The sequence below is a fragment of the Marmota flaviventris genome, chromosome 16 (genome assembly GCF_047511675.1).
Source record: "Marmota flaviventris isolate mMarFla1 chromosome 16, mMarFla1.hap1, whole genome shotgun sequence".
Lineage (NCBI taxonomy): Eukaryota > Metazoa > Chordata > Mammalia > Rodentia > Sciuridae > Marmota > Marmota flaviventris.
The window spans coordinates 5,991,347-5,998,742 of NC_092513.1; positions in this window are offsets into that span (position 1 = coordinate 5,991,347).

A 7,396-nucleotide genomic window follows, 5' to 3' on the forward strand; every position below is an offset into this window, starting at 1 on the left:
GAAGCCATCTTTAGTTGAACAAGAGATGAACAGAAAACAGTTCTCACTTTTAGGAGACATGTGGTGAAAGCACACATTTGATGGGTTTGGGGACTCGGAGTAAAATATGCACGGGAATTGAAGCTTATAGAGTGGTAGCACATTCCAACCCTTTCCTGCATCAGGAATTCGTTGGCCTCAAGGAGCATAACAAATAAAATAGCCAGCATCACATTTTTGAACTCTAGATATAGAATTGAATGATCACCTCAGACTAGAATGCCTGGAAGCAAAGAAAAACTGTGTCGGAGTGGGTGGTTAGAAAACCGGCCTTGGTCCTGTAGTGCTTGGACGTCTAAGATGGTCCCCTGAGTCCCATATCCTCATGTCCCCAGCTGTGTGATTTCTCCTCCCCTTGCATGGGGTGTGGACATAAACCACACAGAAAAGTGGTGACGGTTCACTCTGAGCTTGCATCAGCAGGGCGTCAGCCAGCATCCCCTCTGTTTTGGCAGAGGCTCAGAAGCAGGCAGGCACTGCGAGTGCTCCACAGTGGAAAGGGGAGGCCCCGGCTTCCCTGGTGAGGTGCACTGGCATGGGGGGCTGTAGCCTGGTGACAAGAAGTGCTGCAGCGTGCGAGATTGGCTGGGGGTGTGGAATCAGCTGTCCCTGGTCGGTCACAAGTTGAAACATGAGAGAATCTGTCAGCTAGTAATCTAGTCCCGGCCATGAGGGGCTGATCAATACAGAAATGACTTTCAGTTTCCAAGATTGTCAGCAGAGACACCAGTCTTGTTTCTTAGAGGTTGGACTACAGATTGGCTTCCTGTACTTTTACAATTATATATATATATATAATAACAATCATATATATAATTATACATGTATAATTATGATTATAGAAAACTGAATCATAGTATATAACTATTATATATATGTATATATATATATGTGTATATATATATATATATATATATATATATATATATATATATATATATAAAAGTATATGGCATGATGTTTTGACCCTCGTATGCATTGTGAAATGGCTATATCAGGTAAGTAACACATGTGTCACCTCAAATACTTACCTTGATTCTGCGTGTGTGTGTGTGTGTGTGTGTGTGTGTGTGGTGAGAAGGGAGGTTGATTTTCTGGGGAAGTATGTGCATGGTGTGGATCAGAGTCCTACTTCTGTAAATGAACTTGAACTGCGCAGATTCTTTTCACCATGGAGTGAGGCAGTGCTGATGGCATCAGCTCCTGGGAACCAGTTGCAGGGACTTAGGCTTCCTGCTAGCACACGCCTCCCCTCCTGCGCAGGAGGAGAGCTACCATGTGCAGGAGCTCCACATCTCAAGAAACTTCAATGCCTTGCTCCATAGTCAGAGGGGAAATATGGCTTTTTGCCCAACGGCCCTTCAGAAAGGAACTCCACCCAAACCCACACATGCAATCTGGATCCACTTTTAGCAGTGCCTTCACTAGAGACCCTGGGCTCTAGTGAATGAGGATGATTTGATTGCAGCCCTGGTGACAATCAGGAGCAGACAACCTGTCTGGGCTATGGCTGAATGCCAAAGAAGCTTTGTGATCATAAATGGGCATTTGTTTAAATTTTGTGTTATGCGTAATGTCCAACTGACAACTAATGGAAGTATTACTTACTCTTTCAGAGTTTGAGACTTTTGAGTCCCAACTCAAAATTGTGTCTACTATTAAAGTAATAAAGTCCTGTGTGTGTGTGTGTGTGTGTGTGTGTTTCTTCTGTGTACAGAAGACAAGGCATTTTATTAATCCTAACCAGAGATTTATGCCTAAATTAGTAAAGAAGTTTTTGGTATTGGCTTTTACTCATTTGTTTTGAATGGAAGAGAATGAACCATTTTCTGAAAATTCTTAATTCATTCAACAGTTGAGTTTGTGCATAATAAACTGCTGCTCTGTCAACCCAGGTGCTATACTTTTCAATTAACTTGAAACCATCCTTCGGGTTCAATCATCTACAGGCTCTGACAGGGCTACGTGTCTAGGTCTTTAATAGCGAGACATAATGCAGAAAGTATGGCTGAGCCAAGATATTCTGAAAGCCTCACATCTTTCTCTGTCCTGTTGCTGATATTTGTTTGGGCCCCAGAAGTGGCAATGAAAGAGGGGAAACAAATAAGGAAGATCCCAAATATCATGGACTTTGCAACTTACATCCTGAGAAACCACAGGATTTTCCTGAGTCGTAACAGCTATTTCCAGATTTTTTTTTTCAACAAGGTACAAACAAAAATCCTAAAAGGGTACATAGTAGAAAAAAATGAAATAAATGCAAAAGTAATTCTACTCTAAGGATATAAGGCAGTTCTCTTTGTGTAGTATGAGTTCAAGACAGAGTAAGCACCTAAGGAAAGCTATTTATAGAGCTTCATACTGCCCCCTGCAACAGATGGACCGGCAGAGGGGACAGTTTTCAGTTGCTATTCCATCTGATGGTGGATTTGTCACATTTGTGTTCAGGTTGGCACTAGTTACTGGATGATCCTGGGAGGGGAACTAAAAAGGGAAGTGAATGGGTTCTTCTAAGAGGTGAGTGTCAATTAGCAAAGACATGTTACAGGAGACCAACAAGGTTTATCCTATCATTGTCACAGCTTACTGCCTGAAGAAAGTGTTGAAAAAAAAGAGAGAAAAATTAAAAAAATAAAGAAAAGCAGGTTTATGCAATCATGCCCACAATCCAAGATGTTGTCAGAGATTCAGAAAACAATGACGTTCTGTTCTGGAGCGCCCCCTGTCGGTCCATGCGTTGAAGGTTTGGTCTCCAACGCAGCAATGTTGGAGGATGGGAGTCTCGGAAATTGATTGGACCTTGAAGGGCTCTGACCTCATCAATGGGTCAGCCCACTTGATGGGTTGATAATAAACAGGACTAGTGGGAGGTGGTGGAAAATGTACACAGGTGGACACTGGAGGCTGACGGTCTCTGGCGTGAGCTCCTGGGGATAGAACTCATCTCTGTCCTTTTTTCCTTTTGTCGGCTTCCTGGTGCCATGAGCCAGCTGCTTGCCTCTGCCACAGCCTCCTGCCGCCACGTTCTGCTGCAGTGAGACCTAAACCCACGCAGTCATCAGACCATGGTCTAAAACCCCTGCCACTGCAGGGCCAGATGGCTCTTTCCTCCTTTTAAAGGGTTATTGTCTGTCTGGGTCACAGTGATGAAAACCCACCAAAATAACAGTCAGTCAGAATACCTGAAAAACTAAGGATACTCATTAATCAGAAAATAAACAAAACAATAGAAAGTTGCCCATTTCATGAAATCCAAATAGACACTTTAAGAAAATAGAATATTGGTGACAGAAAGTGCACGGGACTGTCAAAGATTCCTTATATAGGCAAATAAAGGTAGGTACCATGTTAAAAAATTGGAATTATTAAAAATTAAATCATTCTTCTTTGCAAAGGACACTTCTGATAAATAAAAAGGCGGCTCACTGAAAGAAAGAAGCACACTTCTGACAAATATGTGTATCCAAACTATGAAAAGAACTCTCATAATTTAAAAAAAAAATGAAGTCAATCTAGTTACAGATAGCAAAGTATTTAAGTAGAACTCTTAGACAAGGCATTGTACAAATGATAAAAAGTCCATTGGTTAGTATTATCACATTATTCATTACAAATGTGTAAATTAAAGCTACTTGGAAAAGAGACGGAAAGTTTATCATTAATTAATTAACACCTTAGCCCTTCTACTCCTCCATGTTTAGTCAAGAAAATTTATTGCATTTGTCCATGCAAAAATGTGTATATAGATGTCCAGAGAGTTTTATTTGCAATTGTCAAAAAACTGAAACAACTCAAATGTGCATTAGTAGGTGAATGAATGTGTGTGTGTGCGTGTGTGTGTGTGTGTGTGTGTGTAGTGCATGAACATATTGGAATACTTCTCAATAATAAAAAGTAAAAAAAAAATTGAGACTAAATCAAACATCAAGAGTTAATCTTAATGCAATTATACTGACAGAAGACAACATACAAAACTTACAGATGTCCAGATGATTCCTCTATGTAAAATAATAGAAGCACATTGGCCCACAGCTCTGCCGGAAGTAGATCAGTGGCTTCCTAGGGATGGTAGGGATAAGTCACACCATGGGACAGCATGAGGGTGCTGGATATGCTTATAGCTTGGCTTTGGTGACTGTTTCTCCGGTATTTTCATGTGTCAATGCTTACCAAATTGTTCAATGGAATGTATGGAAATCCAGATTCAAAACACTTTCTATAAAGACCAGAAGTTTGTGGTGCTATTGATAATTCCTTAGAAGATTATCCTGACATAGTAATAGGGATGAATTTCATGTAATACTGACTAAATTCCCACCTACATCAAGTTCCTAAACAGGCAAAATTAACATATGGTGGAACCAATCACAACAATGTGTTCTGGTAATGGAATGACTACGGGCTCCTACCCAGATGAGCAAAGGCTGTCAAACACAGCTTCAAGGGAGAGGCCTGGTAGAGTAATAAGGAAAAATAACTGAATTTCACACTTGAGATCTATGCTTTTCTTGCTATGAACTCATCTCAAAAAAAAAAAAATCCAATTCCATATTCCTTAACATAAATGGAACTCACATTCTATTTTTTCCAAATAAATAATTGTCATAATAAGAATACACATTTTAATATAATGCTGATATGAAATTTTTCTGAAATTAAGTATTTTTACACAATTCACTAAATTTGGAAGATACTTCAAAATTTCAAAATAAAGAACATAATATTAAATGAAGAAGGCTAAAAAAGAATAATTTAATTTTAGAGAATAAAGAGTTTTCTTCTTATTATATTGTAATATTTTGAAAGTTGTAATCCCTTATGATTTCTTTGGAAAACCTGATCGTTTTCTTCCCAAAATGTTCCAGTACAATGTGTGATTTAGACTACCAGAATATTCCTGGTTGTATCTAGTTGATTTGAACACCATCAGATGCTTGGGAAAGCTGATTATGGACCTAGGATTGCAGTGAAATGCAGAATGTACAAAGAAAGTACTGGCAGTTAAATCTGATCTGTTAAGCGACCGCACAGGCAGTGAGCCAAGCTTCCTTTATTCTAGCAAGGCTTTGTTCAGCACCACACTTTGTACATTTTTTCCCTTTTATTTAAGGTCAGGGAGTTCACATTCATTGTTACTTTTATTTTTTAACATTTGACTTCTACTTTTTTTTTCTTACTTTTTCTCTTCCTCCTTCTGTGGCATTTGGCCAGGCTTTCTATTGAAAAGTTTGAATAGAGTTGTAGAGGAACAAGAGAGAAAATGGGAGATTGCACCACTTGTCAGAGGAATCCCAGGGTGCCTCTGCTATGGAACCAACATATTGATTGATTTCTCTACTCCCAGAAGTCTGTGACATTATTGCACCATTTACACCCCAAATGGCAAGTTTCTGTATTCAAGGGGCACTGGCATCATGGGTGCACTTTAGTAGTATCCATAGCTCTCACTGTGCAATTTGAAATATACCTCAACAAATAGCATCCCCAATAAAATAGCAAAGGTAACAAGCATATATATGTATCTTGCATGTATTGTTATATATCTTATGCATAATATTGGTGTACCAATCACTTCATACTCTAAATGGACTGTTTACATTTTTCTTCCAGTTTCTGTTCTTTCAATGTATTTTTAATTACATTGGTTAACTAACACCTGCGGTACAAAATGGAATGACATCTTCCACTCCATGTGACCATTATCTTTGAAATCAGTTTCATCCCAGCATATTTTAATAGGTAAAAATCTAATAAATGTTTCTTATTTAGTATAATTTCAGTTCTATAACATAATGTTTAATGCTAGGCATTGTTCCAAAATCAATCAATACCCTTTTGCTTAAAATAAAAAAGTCATTAATCTAACTTTGTATTAAATTGGTACATAAGGGTACAGAGAACATAATTTATTCAAGGGAAATTATAACATGGTGTTTTCATTGCAATTCCCTCTAGAATTCTAAAGATATAAAGAATCATCGAAAATCTCAAACTTTATTATATTCCAAGCTTTAGTGAAGTATAAATGATACAAAATAACTGCACTTAACTAATGCATATTCAAATATATGTGTATATTCATGTTATCATCACCATATTCACCTCCAAAAGTTTACTTGGGCCCTTTTGGGGTTTTTTGTTTGTTTGTTTGTATGTTTTGGTGAGAACACTTAATATGAGCTTAATTCTTTAATTCTTTGATTAAATTAATTTGATTTAATTATCTTAATTCTTTGATTGCACAATAACTTACTGTGAACAATAGAAACTATAATAAATAGAGTGGATCTGGAACTTGTTCATCCAGTGGCAGGGTAAGTTTATGACTATTAAACAACAACTTCCCAGGCCCTGATAACCATTTTGTTGTACTTCGATACATTTGATATTCCACATATGTAAGAGGAATAGTGCAGCACTTGCCCTTCTGTGGTTGACTTAAATCTCCTAGAATATTGTCTTGTTGGTCTACAAATGTTGCTAATAGAGGATTATCATTTTAAAGGATAAATAATATTCCATTGTACTTATATGTCCCACCCTCTTTATCCACTCCTGTGATGATGGCTATGTAGGGTATTTACAAATCTTTGCTATCTTAAATGATGCTGCAATGAACATGAGGATATAGGTATGTCTTCAGAATTCTGGAATTGAAACCCCCAGTAAGTAGTGTGAATGCTAGATCATATGGCAATTTTATTTTAAGATTCTCAAGGATCATATATATTATTATCCATAATAGCCACACCACTCTTCATCATTCTCAAGAGTTTATGTGGATTACAATTTCTCCATAATCTTGTCAACTCGTTATCTTTTTTTTTTTCATAGTAGCCACTGTAACAGGTGTAAGGTAAAATCTGTGGTTTTGATTCACATTTCCTAGATGATTATTAATTCCTAGCATCTTTTATATAGCCACTGGAATTCCCAAAAGTTCCTTGTAGAAACTCCTATAATTCAATAAAATAGCAATAAACTCCCTCCCAAAAAAGGGAAATATTTGAAAGGATTTCTTAAATTCTCAAATGCATTCAATAGATTTATACTTTGAAAATATTATTACATATAATAACATAAAACAAAGAATTAGTTATTTTAATAATAACAGCACCAAGATTTGCTATGTAAATGGAAAAAGATACTCAAAGGAAATTATACAAAGCCTATCATCATAAAGAGTTAAACATTTCAGATTGGAATTGTGAACTCATAAAATATTCATGGCTCTGTCCTATTCACTCAGCATATTTAAAAGCTAATGGCACAACTAGCAATGTCCTCCCTGAACTCCCACTATGGTCTCTCAGTATTGCTCCCCATTAAAGGAACTACTGCTCCTTAGAGAAATAGC